This window comes from Ischnura elegans, chromosome 10 (assembly GCF_921293095.1).
Source record: "Ischnura elegans chromosome 10, ioIscEleg1.1, whole genome shotgun sequence".
In the NCBI taxonomy this organism is placed as follows: domain Eukaryota; kingdom Metazoa; phylum Arthropoda; class Insecta; order Odonata; family Coenagrionidae; genus Ischnura; species Ischnura elegans.
The window spans coordinates 66,194,354-66,210,931 of NC_060255.1; the positions used below are offsets into that span (position 1 = coordinate 66,194,354).

The following is a 16,578-nucleotide window of genomic DNA, read 5'->3' on the forward strand; positions in this document are numbered from 1 at the left end:
AGTGGGTGCAAAATGAACATTAGGGAACAAACATCATTACCTGCACCCATAAATGTAAGGAGGGAACGATTTTTATTCATTCTTTCGCTTATTTCTAATGCCTCGAGGTGGTCGCCGAAGGGCCAAAGCTAAGAGAACAACTCCCTTAGGTTGAGTCATAGGGAAACCCACTGCGAATGGTCACTGAAAATGAGCCATATGTTTCCTAATAACTCATTGACCCTCCGAATTTCTCTGCAGCGTCCTCCTAAGGACTTTAGAGATCTAAAACAACATATCTCATGCCACCCTTCAAATTTGAACGTTCCTATCAATATTACCCGCCTAAAAATCCTCCAACGGTATTTACCAATCCTAATGCACTGATGAGTGTCCATCGTTCCTCGTTTTCTTCTTCCCCTGCACACTCCTACCGATTTAACCCCCCCTATCACCTCTGCATCCCCCCCTCCATCACCCTTCCCCATACAAACTATGGCATACATGACCACAAGAGTAGAGTGCGGGCAAAATGTTACAAAGTGTACATAAAGACAGATTAGCAGTTGCACATAATTGATTCCAAAGCTATTGGTTTCTATACAAATCTATCGTCTCAGTGTGTTATTCGTATTGCGTCAAGTAACACGGCCATTGGAGTGACAACAGAAATTTACAACTTTCCTTCACGAACCCGAAGGCATCATATGCGCAGGTAAGTTTCAATGATCGAAATTACTAGGGAAGTAATTCGTAAATTTAGAGAAGTTCTATGAACTAAATTGTTTTTGCAATTTTTAGATCCTCTTTTCCTCTTTCGTAAACACCATCGTAGCACCATCCATCACCTGAGTGAGCATCTGAGTGACGGCAGATATTTTCACGTTTCTTTCACGAACCTGAATAAATCATATGCACAAGTAAGTTATAATGCTCGAGAGTACTAAGGAAATAATTCCTAATTTTTGAGAAGTCATATGAACAAAAATGTTGTTTTTATTTCTTAGATCATGGCTGGACAAAAGATCTTGTCTCAAGATGACATACAAAACTTCTGAATGTCGAGGGAACGAGTGACGATGATATGGATTACCAGTCTATCGAAGAGGAGAGTTCCAGTGAAGGTGACAATGAAAGTGCGGCATCTGAAGTTAGTGATTATGATTCTGAAAACTTCTCGGATACCGAGGCCACGGCAGAATCTGAAAGACCGATTTCATTTCTCGGTAAGGATGGCACTGTATGGAATTCTCAGCCATTTCCAGTGGGGCGAGCTAGAGCTCACAACATAATAAAGGGCCAAACACACAAAATAGTTTTACCGCCAGGGAAAATTTTAGTGAGTCCGATTGACGCTTTTTCACTCTTTGTTGATGACTCATTGGTGGAAGATATTGTCAAGTTCACAAATATGGAAGCTGAACGGGTAAATTCATCAAAAAAGTTAAAAATTGCGTGGAAACCTTGTGACTGTATTGAAATTAGAGCATTTTTTGGCTTGCTTCTTACCGCAGGTCACCTGCGATCAAACCATACGAGCTACGATGTTCTCTGGAGTCAGTTGTATGGACCACCTATATTTAGGGCTACCATGGGACTGAAAAGATTCAAATACTTGTTAGCATTTATCCGCTTTGATGATAAAGCAACGAGATCAGTACGGCGCCAGAAAGATAAATTCGCTCCAATTCGAGAAGTCTGGGAAAGGCTAAATACAAATTTTAAAAAACATTACCTGCCAGGATCAAATATCACTGTAGATGAACAGCTCATTCCTTACCGAGGTAAATGTCCATTCAAACAATACATGCCTTCAAAGCCGGATAAGTATGGCATGAAAGTTTGGTGGGCCTGTGATTCAGAAACGTTTTACCCTCTAAACTCTTTACCTTATCTGGGAAAAGAGGGAGGGGAAAGAGCATTGCCTGGTTTGGGTCGAAGAGTTGTACAGCAGCTAACTGAGCCATACCAAAAGACGAACAGAAATGTAACGTGTGACAATTACTTCACTGATATGGAGCTTGCACAGAACCTTCTCAGTAATGGCCTTACTCTTGTTGGAACTGTAAGAAAAAATAAACGATTTATTCCAGTCACTTTTCAAGCTAATAAGAGTCGTGAAGTTGGTTCTTCTTTGTTTGGTTTCACCGCAAATAGTACGTTAGTATCATATGTACCCAAGATGAGAAGGTCGGTACTATAGTTCTTTTATCGACCATGCACCATAGTAATACAGTTATGGAGGATGTGAACACTAAACCTGAAATAATCAATCACTACAACTCCACCAAAGGAGGAGTCGATTCCCTTGACCAGTTAGTACATGCCTACATGTGTAAAAGGCGCACAAATCGTTGGCCTTTTGCGTTCTTCATGAATGGCTTGGATGTGAGTGGAGTAGCTGCGTATGTGGTGTGAATGAATACTCATCCAAATTGGAATGCTGACAAACACTACTCAAGAAGATTATTTATTCAAAGTGTATCGGAGAGCCTAGTTCAGGTCCACATTGAAAGACGATCCAACTTGGGTTTGTCTAGAAACATACTAATGGCTAAGGAGATATTTGATGTAGAAATTTCTCAGCTAAGTCAATCAAGTTCCAATGTAACCAAAAAGAGATGTTATTTGTGTCCATATGCAAAACATCGCAAGCAAAAACAGATATGTAGCAATTGTGAGCAATCAGTGTGCAATGAGCATAGTGTCGTTAAACGTTTATGTAAAAAGTGCAAAAAGTGTTGATGGGTAGCCTACACTGGCCTTAATGACGATTTTTTCCCTAATAATAAGTAGCTTAGTTATGTTGTTTTTATTTGACTAATATGACAAGAGAATATCAATACATTTTACCTATCATGTTGATAGATTCTGAATTTCAATTTGTGTACTAGAGTTCATTTTTATGAAGAATAAATCATAATAATTTCAGGTTTCAAATTTTGTCAGATTTCAAATGTAATTGACATGTAAATTTTTCATCTATGACCATTAAAATTCATTTAAAATGCTGTAATTGTATTATTTACCATTATTTGACAATATCTAATTTTATTTCTGCTGGCAGAGTATCCCACTTGAGCAAAAGGGCTATTTCAACATGTAGGGTCCGATGGACCCTGCCTGCCCGGTTACGTTAGAGATTTGAGGTGCCCGGATAAGGGTTAAACACGTAATGTCACATAGGAAAGAATGATAACCAATTAAAGATGAAGTACCTATCACGAAAGACCAAAGTTGAGAAGTTTTAAGACCTAGAACAATAGAACAATACTTGACTGGAATCATCTACCAGCAAAGCTTCTTGAACCCTTCCCAAAATATAAATATATTAAAGAATAGGTTGGAGAGGAAACTCTTTATGATTCAATTGTAGTTGTTAATGATGAATGAAAATTGAACATTGTTTTTCCACGTATATATCTGGAATCTATCATCATATATGTGTGGAAAAAAAAAGTTCAATTTTCATCATAAGTAAATTCCATAAAGTGACGCCTCAAACCATCAACTTCATGTAGTTGTTAACCAAGAAGAAGATGTAAATTGTTCATACTATGTTTATCTATGTTACCACCAGGTCAATTGCCCACTTTTATCATTGTTGATATAAAAAAATAATAATAATAAATGTTATAATATTTCCTGGAGTTTAGGTTTTACCTTTACACGGTCAAGATAAGATGAGAGAAAAAAAGATAATAATAAAGGTAATAATGTGAATTATTGAAATGCAACTCCAGTTAATCAATATAATAAAAATGTTTGATTGCAAAAATATAAAATTTTCTCATCCGAGTCAGTTTTCTGTGATATTATTTATACCTCTTTCGGTTTTGCTACAAAATTACCTCCTTCCATCGATTTCCAAGGATAGTATCTCCTTTTCCTTCAATGAAGACTGAAATGAGCTAAGAGATGCAAAAGAGGCTGGAGTGGTGGCTGATGGAGAAGAGCAAGAAACACTTTCCAAAATCTGATTCAGGGTTGAGGTTATGGGCATAGCCAGATTGGTCAGAACAGATGGAGGTATGAATACTAATGATGAAAGGGATGGAGTGGATGGTCGAAGTGTATGATCCACTGAGGAATTAGAAAGAAGAACATCTGGAATAGCTTCCTTTCAAAATTTTATGCAGAACGGGCTAAGTTGGCATTTACTTAAATGATTAAAGCACATTCTGATGGCACTTCTACAAAGTTTCTCTGTCAGCACAGTGGACATCTTGGGTTCAGCAGCTTTGATCCAAATTGCACAACTGATATGAAAATACAACATCAATTATGTTAATTATATTGCGAAAAAATAGTGACTACATTGATATTTAAATTATACGAGAACCATCGAAAATTAATCTGAGAGTCCACAAAAGTAGTCCTGAAAATACGTTAAAACTTTATGGAGGAAAACGGAAAGGTACAACCGATTTCACAGTTATAAATAATTCGTCACATATCTCTTAAGATTTAATCCTTTTACTATGATAGAAATAGAAGTCACCTACGTTTTGGCACATCATGGGAAATAGTGCATTTTTCACATCAGTGTTTATACTATCTGTATTCTCACACTTGGAAACGCAGCATTTCCTCATCGTCTTCCCCATTGTGTGCTGGAATGAAATTCGGACGTAATGCGTGCATTTCTCAATTCCTAAGTGCATATCACTAAAATCTACAATGGTCGAGTATATGCACAATTTTTAAAAACTGTGTTAAATTTTCTTTTGATGCATAAAAGCCGCCAAAATTAAGTACACCAATTACTGTGGTGTTAATTAAACATTGGTCTTTTAAAAACAAACTTCGTTCACTGTAATATATTATAAGGAAATTTCTCACCCATGAAAATACTCTAATCATAGTTGGTGGAATAAACATGCCTGAAAACAAAGCAGTTTATCGAATAAATTTCAAGCTGACGATGGACTTGCTATGTGACGATACAACTCCAAAACTTATTAAGTCGAACTTAGATCTCGAAAACACAAAATAACAACCTCCGAGAAAATGTGATTTCACTGAAGTAAATAAACGCGCGCCGTTACAAATCGCCAACTACCTCCCAAAGCAAAGCTCTTGTAATACGTCGCTCGCATCAACAGATGGCAGCACATTGTGGAGCCATCTTTTTCTATTGCCGTTGCGCAGATGACGGGGCTGACGGCACACCCTGCGATCTCCTTCTGCTCCGATTGCCAGATCGCTGTGGATCGCTGCCTCCGTACCTTCACTTCACGTAATGACCGAACTGCATGCTCAACTATTGTGTAGCTTGAATGAAGACAATATTGGATGGCATCTGCAGCGGCGCGTTAATAACTCTAAACGTAAGGCAAATTCAATACACTCAAGCCAATTTTTCTAACAATCCCCGAAAACATACCGAGGAAAATTCATGTCATTCTGCAGATTAATGCTAACCTTTGTTAGTCGCGTTACCTTGGCCCACAGTTTTCCCAACCCACGCATTCATACCAACCCACAAGAGCACAGTCTCTCGCCGCGACCCTGTGACGTGAACGACGGTATTTTGACAGACGGTACTAGTTTGTAATATTTATGATTACTCTGTTATGCGTCCAATAATCTCGCTGCTTCTTTGATATATGGCAGACAAGACATCAATACTTAGTAGTATATACAGATATTCTGCGAATCGTCCCTGATTTACAAGTTGAAGGACCTACAATACTTAATATTTTCTGGCCGCGACGCTTTGACTTGACCGACGGTATGACTTTATAATATTCATCATTACTCTGTTATGCGTCCATTCATCTCGCTCCTTTTTTGATATATGGTAGACATGACATCAATACTTAGTACTATACTCTGATATTCCGCGAATCGTCCCTGATTTATAAGTTACAAGACCTGCAATACGTAGTATGTTTTCGCCGCGAAGCTGAGACTCGCCGGAAGGTATACCTGTTTAAAAATCATCATTACTCTGTTATGCGTCCATTCATCTCGCTGCTTTTTTCATATATGGCAGACAAGACATCAATACTTAGTACTATACTCTGATATTCCGCGAATCGTCCCTGATTTATAAGTTACATGACCTGCAATACATAGTAATTTCTCGCCGCGAAGTTGAGACTCGCCGGAAGGTATACCAGTTTAAAAATCATCATTACTCTGTTATGCGTCCATTCATCTCGCTCCTTTTTTCATATATGGCAGACAAGACATCAATACTTAGTACTATATAAAGATATTCTGCGAATCGTCCCTGATTTACAAGTTAAAGGACCTACAATACTTAAAATTTTCTCGCCGCGACGCTTTGACTTGACCGACGGTATGACTTTATAATATTCATCATTACTCTGTTATGCGTCCATTCATCTCGCTCCTTTTGTGATATGTGGATGACAAGACAACAATACGTAGTACCATAGAAAGATAGTCCCCGAATCGTCCCTGATTTATAAGTTACAAGACCTGCAATACGTAGTATTTTCTCGCCGCGAAGCTGAGACTCGCCGGAAGGTATACCTGTTTAAAAATCATCATTACTCTGTTATGCGTCCATTCATCTCGCTGCTTTTTTGATATATGGCAGACAAGATTTCAATACTTAGTACTATACTCTGATATTCCGCGAATCGTCCCTGATCTATAAGTTACAAGACCTGCAATACGTAGTATTTTTTCGCCGTGAAGCTGAGACTCGCCGGAAGGTATACCTGTTTAAAAATCATCATTACTCTGTTATGCGTCCATTCATCTCGCTGCTTTTTCATATATGGCAGACAAGACATCAATACTTAGTACTATATACAGATATTCTGCGAATCGTCCCTGATTTACAAGTTGAAGGACCTACAATACTTAATATTTTCTGGCCGCGACGCTTTGACTTGACCGACGGTATGACTTTATAATATTCATCATTACTCTGTTATGCGTCCATTCATCTCGCTCCTTTTTTGATATATGGTAGACATGACATCAATACTTAGTACTATACTCTGATATTCCGCGAATCGTCCCTGATTTATAAGTTACAAGACCTGCAATACGTAGTATGTTTTCGCCGCGAAGCTGAGACTCGCCGGAAGGTATACCTGTTTAAAAATCATCATTACTCTGTTATGCGTCCATTCATCTCGCTGCTTTTTTCATATATGGCAAACATAACATCAATACTTAGTACTATACTCTGATATTCCGCGAATCGTCCCTGATTTATAAGTTACATGACCTGCAATACATAGTAATTTCTCGCCGCGAAGTTGAGACTCGCCGGAAAGTATACCAGTTTAAAAATCATCATTACTCTGTTATGCGTCCATTCATCTCGCTCCTTTTTTCATATATGGCAGACAAGACATCAATACTTAGTACTATATAAAGATATTCTGCGAATCGTCCCTGATTTACAAGTTAAAGGACCTACAATACTTAAAATTTTCTCGCCGCGACGCTTTGACTTGACCGACGGTATGACTTTATAATATTCATCATTACTCTGTTATGCGTCCATTCATCTCGCTCCTTTTGTGATATATGGATGACAAGACAACAATACGTAGTACCATAGAAAGATAGTCCGCGAATCGTCCCTGATTTATAAGTTACAAGACCTGCAATACGTAGTATTTTCTCGCCGCGAAGCTGAGACTCGCCGGAAGGTATACCTGTTTAAAAATCATCATTACTCTGTTATGCGTCCATTCATCTCGCTGCTTTTTTGATATATGGCAGACAACATTTCAATACTTAGTACTATACTCTGATATTCCGCGAATCGTCCCTGATCTATAAGTTACAAGACCTGCAATACGTAGTATTTTTTCGCCGTGAAGCTGAGACTCGCCGGAAGGTATACCTGTTTAAAAATCATCATTACTCTGTTATGCGTCCATTCATCTCGCTGCTTTTTTCATATATGGCAGACAAGACATCAATACTTAGTACTATACTCTGATATTCCGCGAATCGTCCCTGATTTATAAGTTACATGACCTGCAATACATAGTAATTTCTCGCCGCGAAGTTGAGACTCGCCGGAAGGTATACCAGTTTAAAAATCATCATTACTCTGTTATGCGTCCATTCATCTCGCTCCTTTTTTCATATATGGCAGACAAGACATCAATACTTAGTACTATATAAAGATATTCTGCGAATCGTCCCTGATTTACAAGTTAAAGGACCTACAATACTTAAAATTTTCTCGCCGCGACGCTTTGACTTGACCGACGGTATGACTTTATAATATTCATCATTACTCTGTTATGCGTCCATTCATCTCGCTCCTTTTGTGATATGTGGATGACAAGACAACAATACGTAGTACCATAGAAAGATAGTCCGCGAATCGTCCCTGATTTATAAGTTACAAGACCTGCAATACGTAGTATTTTCTCGCCGCGAAGCTGAGACTCGCCGGAAGGTATACCTGTTTAAAAATCATCATTACTCTGTTATGCGTCCATTCATCTCGCTGCTTTTTTGATATATGGCAGACAACATTTCAATACTTAGTACTATACTCTGATATTCCGCGAATCGTCCCTGATCTATAAGTTACAAGACCTGCAATACGTAGTATTTTTTCGCCGTGAAGCTGAGACTCGCCGGAAGGTATACCTGTTTAAAAATCATCATTACTCTGTTATGCGTCCATTCATCTCGCTGCTTTTTTCATATATGGCAGACAAGACATCAATACTTAGTACTATACTCTGATATTCCGCGAATCGTCCCTGATTTATAAGTTACATGACCTGCAATACATAGTAATTTCTCGCCGCGAAGCTGAGACTCGCCGGAAGGTATACCTGTTTAAAAATCATCATTACTCTGTTATGCGTCCATTCATCTCGCTGCTTTTTTCATATATGGCAGACAAGACATCAATACTTAGTACTATACTCTGATATTCCGCGAATCGTCCCTGATTTATAAGTTACATGACCTGCAATACATAGTAATTTCTCGCCGCGAAGCTGAGACTCGCCGGAAGGTATACCTGTTTAAAAATCATCATTACTCTGTTATGCATCCATTCATCTCGCTGCTTTTTTGATATATGGCAGACAAGATTTCAATACTTAGTACTATACTCTGATATTCCGCGAATCGTCCCTGATCTATAAGTTACAAGACCTGCAATACGTAGTATTTTTTCGCCGTGAAGCTGAGACTCGCCGGAAGGTATACCTGTTTAAAAATCATCATTACTCTGTTATGCGTCCATTCATCTCGCTGCTTTTTTCATATATGGCAGACAAGACATCAATACTTAGTACTATACTCTGATATTCCGCGAATCGTCCCTGATTTATAAGTTACATGACCTGCAATACATAGTAATTTCTCGCCGCGAAGCTGAGACTCGCCGGAAGGTATACCTGTTTAAAAATCATCATTACTCTGTTATGCGTCCATTCATCTCGCTGTTTTTTTTCATATATGGCAGACAAGACATCAATACTTAGTACTATACTCTGATATTCCGCGAATCGTCCCTGATTTATAAGTTACATGACCTGCAATACATAGTAATTTCTCGCCGCGAAGTTGAGACTCGCCGGAAGGTATACCAGTTTAAAAATCATCATTACTCTGTTATGCGTCCATTCATCTCGCTGCTTTTTTCATATATGGCAGACAAGACATTAATACTTAGTACTATATACAGATATTCTGCGAATCGTCCCTGATTTACAAGTTGAAGGACCTACAATACTTAATATTTTCTGGCCGCGACGCTTTGACTTGACCGACGGTATGACTTTATAATATTCATCATTACTCTGTTATGCGTCCATTCATCTCGCTCCTTTTTTGATATATGGTAGACATGACATCAATACTTAGTACTATACTCTGATATTCCGCGAATCGTCCCTGATTTATAAGTTACAAGACCTGCAATACATAGTAATTTCTCGCCGCGAAGCTGAGACTCGCCGGAAGGTATACCAGTTTAAAAATCATCATTACTCTTTTATGCGTCCATTCATCTCGCTGCTTTTTTCATATATGGCAGACAAGACATCAATACTTAGTACTATATACAGATATTCCGCGAATCGTCCCTGATTTACAAGTTACAAGGCCTGCAATACGTAGTAATCTCTCGCCGTGAAGCTGAGACTCGCCGGAAGGTGTATTTGCATAAAAACCTACATTACTCTGTTATGCGTCCATTCATCTCGTTTTTTTTCAAATATGTCAGACAAGACATTAATACTTAGTACTATATACAGATATTCCGCGAATCGTCCCTGATTTACAAGTTACAAGGCCTGCAATACGTAGTAATCTCTCGCCGTGAAGCTGAGACTCGCCGGAAGGTGTATTTGCATAAAAACCTACATTACTCTGTTATGCGTCCATTCATCTCGTTTTTTTTCAAATATGTCAGACAAGACATTAATACTTAGTACTATATACAGATATTCCGCGAATCGTCCCTGATTTACAAGTTACAAGGCCTGCAATACGTAGTAATCGTTCCTGATTTACATGTTACAAGACCTGCAATACGTAGTAATTTCTCGCCGCGACGCTGTAACTTGACCGACGGTATTAGTTTATAATATTTATCATTACTCCGTTACTGCATAGGTATATTATGCGAATTGTCCCATATATTCTAGATGTAGGACCTACAATGCCTTGTAATTTCTCGACATAAATGAAGACAGAAGTACTTGGTACCATACACAGACATTCCGCGAATTGTCCCTTATTTTCTTGTTTTAGGTCCATTATACGATAACTTCTACTTTCTTTGGGTATTTCCGTGATCGTTATGCTGTCTAAGCCATGGGTCTTTTTCCTGAAAATGGTATGTTCTTTCAGGCATACTTCGTCTTTAACAATAGCCTCTCCCTAGCCTTCCATCGCTCCATGGGGGCAGTAAGCGAAACGCCCCGTGGTGACCCTTCCGTGCTTCCGTGATGGGGCGTGTACGATGGGAATATGTTCCTTGAGCTCCTCTTGGTAAAGATGTCGGCGGCGAATGACGCACAAAAAGCTCAGAGATAAGGCTTGAAAATTGACAATGAGAGAGAACTCCTGAGGAATCCCCTCATCGTTAGGCCGATCCTCCCCCACCTATCCCATTCTCGAAGTGTCCTTGACCAGCATAGGAAGAAATACGTGAGGACCGGACGGGATAACGAGGGTGGGGTTGCATGAGGTGAAAGGGAGTATTTGCTAGTGCATAGGAACAACAGTTAATGGATCTTCTTTCGTCCTGGCGTGGACGATTCGGGCATTAGGTAATGGATTCCTGGAAATGAATCCCACTCTTTTTCAACCCCATAAGGGAGGATTTACGGTGATGTGTCTCAGTGACCATTAACCAGTGTGTGCATTAATATCTTCCTGGAATAGAGTGTTTGCAATGGTCGCATTTCCGCAGATACGAAAAATCGCGATCCATGGCAGTAATATTTTTTTTGTAACTGTTTCTTACAAAGGTTTTCTTTACTTCCTCTCAGGTTGAATGCTCTGCATATAATCGCATTTCCTGGGGAAAGTTTATAAAAATGCTGTGTCGCAAATTTTAGAGGAATGCTCGAAAAATTTATTCATAATTTAAAATACAAATCCATGTTACTGAAAACGGAGTGGAAAATTTTAGGTTTATTTTAAATGATTATTATGACGAGTTCTATTGCTGCCAATAAAATCTCTTATTGATCGTGGAAGAAATGACATTCGGAATCTGTCTGTTCTGCAATCTATCTCTCTTATTTTATTTATATGATCTGATCTTCCGTAGTACGTTGGCGTCCGCAAGATATGGTTAACTTCGTCAGAAAAGACACTGCTCTTGAATTTATCTAAAAGGTTTAGTCTATTTTTCAATCTACGGTCCGACAGAGATTCCCATCCGAGTTTATTTAAGAGGTCAGTAACACTAACAAGACTATCGTAACGACCTTTCACATACCTGGCAGCTCTTCTTTGCACGCGTTCTAACTCTGTTATTAAGCCTTTTTCATGAGGGTCCCAAACACTTGCAGCGTATTCCAAATGTGGTCTAACGAGGGAAAAGTAGCTAATTTCTCTCACTTTGTCGTCGCACTTTCGTAATATTCTTTTAACAAAACCCATTTTACGATTAGCTTGACCGGTTATTTCCCGAATATGTTTATTCCACGATAGATCATTATTGAGTCTAACCCCTAGATATTTCACGGATTCAACTGTCTTTAACTGGGTACCCCAAATGATATAGTTACGCTGTAGGGAGTTATTCTTTCTCCAGAAATTCATTACGACGCATTTTTCCAAATTTAATTGTAACTGCCAAGCACCGCACCAAGCTTGGATAGCAGCAAGGTCATTCGTTAGTTCATCTAAGGTAAGTCCGGGTGAGATACCCCACCGGGAGAGATGCCCCGATTGTGGTAGTTTTAAAAATAATCATCAGATTGCTCTGCTGGTGGTGTCCTTTAATTAGTTTGACAGCTAATATCAAGCCTCAAAAGTATCGCGGTGATTCGTTATTTTTTATGCTACTTTAAAACATCATTTCAAGTGAGACTCCGAATTTTCCGCTCTCTTATAAGGTAGAGCATAATGGTTATGGTCGGCATCAGTTAAAATGTTTGAATACTTTGAATTAAGGGGTGAAAACTTGTAGCAGCATGTTTATCAAATGTCCAAAAGCAGTGAAAAGTCATCTTAGACCATGTGTTGGCCCGCTGGCTGTAAGGGCAACTCTCCCGTACTGAAAGGAGAGACGCCCCACCTCTCCTCGGGAGAGATGCCCCAGTGCTACCTCAAGGTATAGATGCCCTACCTGTATTGTTTTCAAGCAATTATAACCAATACGATAGAAGCAGTGGCTGATGTATCGGGGGAATCTGCGTGGGGGATGACTTTAATAAATATGTGGGGGGGGCATGCCCCCCCCCCTTGGGTATCCAATTTACACTAGATAGAATGGTAATTTTCCGACCCCCACTACTGCTAGAATTTTCAACTACACTTAGCTCCCCTTGTCCTTATCCTGGATCCGCCACTGGTTAGAAGTAATTAGTAAGTACGTCAATGGAAGAGTGCTAAAATGAAAAGTGCCTCCTAATTTTTTAATTGCTTTGATACAGTCTAATTTGTGGAGATGGGTATGGAGACTATCTCCAATATTATTGAATCAGTTTATTAGAGCTTTTTATGCTATACCCCTTACAATCTTAGCCCATGACTTATTGCTTAAAGCATAAAAAAATCAGAAAGGCCACCTAGGCTACAAAATAAATAATGATAGAACCATTCGCAACAGATTCATCATCATCTTCTAAAGGAAATCACTTATTGCAGCAGGCACATCTCTCTTCTCAGCACTGCCTCCTCCTGACCAGCGTATTATATAAATCCCATCTCCATTAGTGACTGACTAAGTCGTTCGTTTAGGTGATGTCAATCATCGCTCACTATTCACTTGAGTGATTCAATCGATTGTTTAAAAAAAATTTCACTTTAGATCATGCCGAAGAGCAATTTAAACAACCTTTCATGAGACTGAGAGCAGGTAATAGCGGAATAAGTGAGGCTGCGAGGTACTTCTAGTCCCCTCTTGGACTCTTCACCGATGCAGGAAGAGGGTAATGCAAGCAAAAATTTCTTTGGGTCCATTTGGCATGCAGCAGGAAAAGCGACTTGTCAGTCATAATCAACGCCTGGAAAAATCTGGGTTTGCTCCTGATTGAGACACTAGGATATCAATAGCCTATCAGTTTGCTGAAAAACGAGTCCTTCAATGCAGAACTGAAGGTGTAGGGTTATGACTGGCTTAATTCATTTTTAAGAAAAATTAGTGCTAGGCAGTCTTAAGGGTTGTCAGCTGGTAGAGGTGAAGGAATAAATAGAGAAAGCGCTACTTACTTTTCTAAAATACTCTCAGAATTATTTCAGGAGAATGATTTCGTTACCAGGCCGGCCGAAGTCTACAAAATGAACGAGTGTGGTTGTCGGCTAAATAACGTCCTAGGGAAGATTTTATCCACAAAAGGTGCTAAAGATGTTCAGATTCTGACATCTACGGAGAGAGGAAAAAACAGCACTGTGATTTCGTGCTGCAACGCTGAAGACCAAGTTCTTCCTCCGGCATTAATTTTCAAAGGCCGGAAAAGGAATTTACAGAGTCTGCATGGACTCCCACCAAGTTCTGGTTTCAGGGAGATTGACATATTTCCTATGGACCCATCAACAATACCTTAACATTATTCAACATAAGTTATGGAATAATAGCGATAGAAACCCAAAGCTCTTAGCGACTGTCCGGAGTACATGACCCTAGTTCAATGCCTGGAACACCAGGCATTGAACTAGGCTCCAGAGAAAAAAATCCAGAGAGGCCTTTAAGCAACTTTTAAGTCGTCAAAAGATCACCAGAATTCAAAAATGGCACCTAAAAAATCGTTGAATCAAATATCACCATTCCCACCTTCGAAATAAATTCGAGAAAATTGAAACATACAGCGAAAGTACTGACGTTCGGCGAATATGTAAAATGAGGAAAGATAAGTACGAGGAGAAAAAAATGAAACGTTTCCAAAATAGCAAATTCGGAAAAGAATAAGGAAAAACTGATCATTGACGATGACCAGGACAGATTTTTGGAATGTGAGGATAACTATTTTACCACAAAATTAACAGTAAACTTGATCAAATGTTCGATTGCGATTATTGGCTGCACGAATCATGCACAATTTACGGAAATCTCTGCAAACAAGCGTGGAACCAAACTGATCGAGGAAAAAAAGACGAGCAATGTTTAAACAATTGTAAATTAGGTAAAAAGCTCCTGTAAAATATTATTTCTTTTGTAGTCGTTCATTAGTTCATACGAGTTTCAGTGCAATATTTAAAGAATATTTTCACTGGAATCATGCAATTTTGAACAATACTTTTACAAATGTTGATTCAAAATCTGTTTAAATGTTATATTACTACCATAAGTTTACGTTAATTTGAATGTGTTATTATAAAACAGGTTTAATTCTGATTGCATTCAGCTAGAGCTGCATGGGGCATCTCTCCCGAGGAGGTGGGGCGTCTCACCCGGACAGTTTTGAGAGATGGCAAAATGCATATCTATGGAAAAGCTAAAATATTTTGGGGTCAATATTTTTTAATCAAAATTTGCTGGTATATTGTTAATAATCAATAAATGTTGTATTATATCGTGAAGTCCTACATTCTTACTACTACCTCAGTCATAGATATGAAGACATTTCCTTAGGTGGGGCATCCCTACCGGACTTCCCTTATATCTTTGCTGGAACTGATTTCTCTGTAAACTAAAGCGTCGTCTGCAAATAATCGTAACTTACTCTGCACTACTTCGCCAATGTCGTTTATATAAAGAAGGAATAGGAGTGGGCCAATGACACTATCCTGAGGAGCGCCAGAAGTGACTCTAACGTCATTGGAGACTGCACCGTCTAATACTACTCTTTGGACGCGTGGACGCGGTCGCTCAAAAATGCTCTAATCCAGGAAATGAATCTTCGTCTAGACCATAAAATTTCAGTTTTGTTATTAACTTTCCGTGGGGTACTTTATCAAATGCCTTTTTGAAATCAAGAAAAATCGCGTCTACTGGAATGTTGTCTTCCCCGGAGACTTAAATATCGTGGGCGAAAAGCGCTAACTGAGTTTCGCACGATCTGCTTTTCCTGAATCCATGTTGAGTCCCCATTAATAAGTTTTGCGCCTCTAGGTGTTTCATTACCGAGCTGACTACGATGTGTTCAAGGACTTTGCAAGAGATGGACGTTAAAGATATCGGCCTGTAATTAGATGGCTGTTCCTTGTCTCCACTTTTAAATATTGGCGTTACATTAGCGATTTCCCAGTCATTAGGTACTTCGTGTTGCTTGATGGATTTACTGAATATTAACTGCAAGTAATGGACAATTTCTGAGGCTAGTTCTTTAATTACGCGAGAAGGGATTTCGTCTGGACCGGGCGATTTATTTGGACTAAGCGATTTCAATATAGTTTCTATTCCGAGCGTACTAATGTCAATAGCTGGCATCTTATGTATACAGTGATTGTCATCGGTCTCGGGTGAGTTTACCATATATGAAAAAAGCAGCGAGATGAATGGACGCATAACAGAGTAATGATGATTTTTAAACAGGTATACCTTCCGGCGAGTCTCAGCTTCGCGGCGAGAAATTACTACGTATTGCAGGTCTTGTAACTAATAAATCAGGGACGATTCGCGGAATATCAGAGTATAGTACTAAGTATTGATGTCTTGTCTACCATATATGAAAAAAGCAGCGAGATAAATGGACGCATAACAGAGTAATGATGATTTTTAAACAGGTATACCTTCCGGCGAGTCTCAGCTTCGCGGCGAGAAAATACTACGTATTGCAGGTCTTGTAACTTATAAATCAGGGACGATTCGCGGAATATGAGAGTATAGTACTAATTATTGATGTCTTGTCTACCATATATCTACATCTACATCTACAAATTACCCTGCGAGCCACCTCTAGGGTGTTTGGCAGGGGGTGATCAATCACCAGCATGCAGCATGCATTTGGACTCCCACATGCACACCACACCGTCCAAGAAACGTCCCGTATAATAACAAACTAT

General features: G+C 39.1%; 1 protein-coding gene and 1 long non-coding RNA gene across 5 annotated transcripts in view; both read right to left on the reverse strand.

Moving 5' to 3' along the window:
- LOC124166949 overlaps positions 1 to 16,578 on the reverse strand; it is a 127,068-nt gene that overhangs the window by 81,137 nt on the left and 29,353 nt on the right. The window lies entirely within an intron of this gene.
- LOC124166952 lies at positions 4,101 to 5,144 on the reverse strand. 2 transcript variants are annotated; one of them, XR_006866549.1, is made up of 3 exons: positions 4,822 to 5,144; positions 4,485 to 4,592; positions 4,101 to 4,238 (listed from the first exon to the last, which is right to left on the reverse strand). It is a non-coding gene; the product is annotated as an uncharacterized LOC124166952 (long non-coding RNA). The 2 variants fall into 2 exon arrangements; XR_006866548.1 differs by having other exon boundaries at positions 4,485 to 5,144.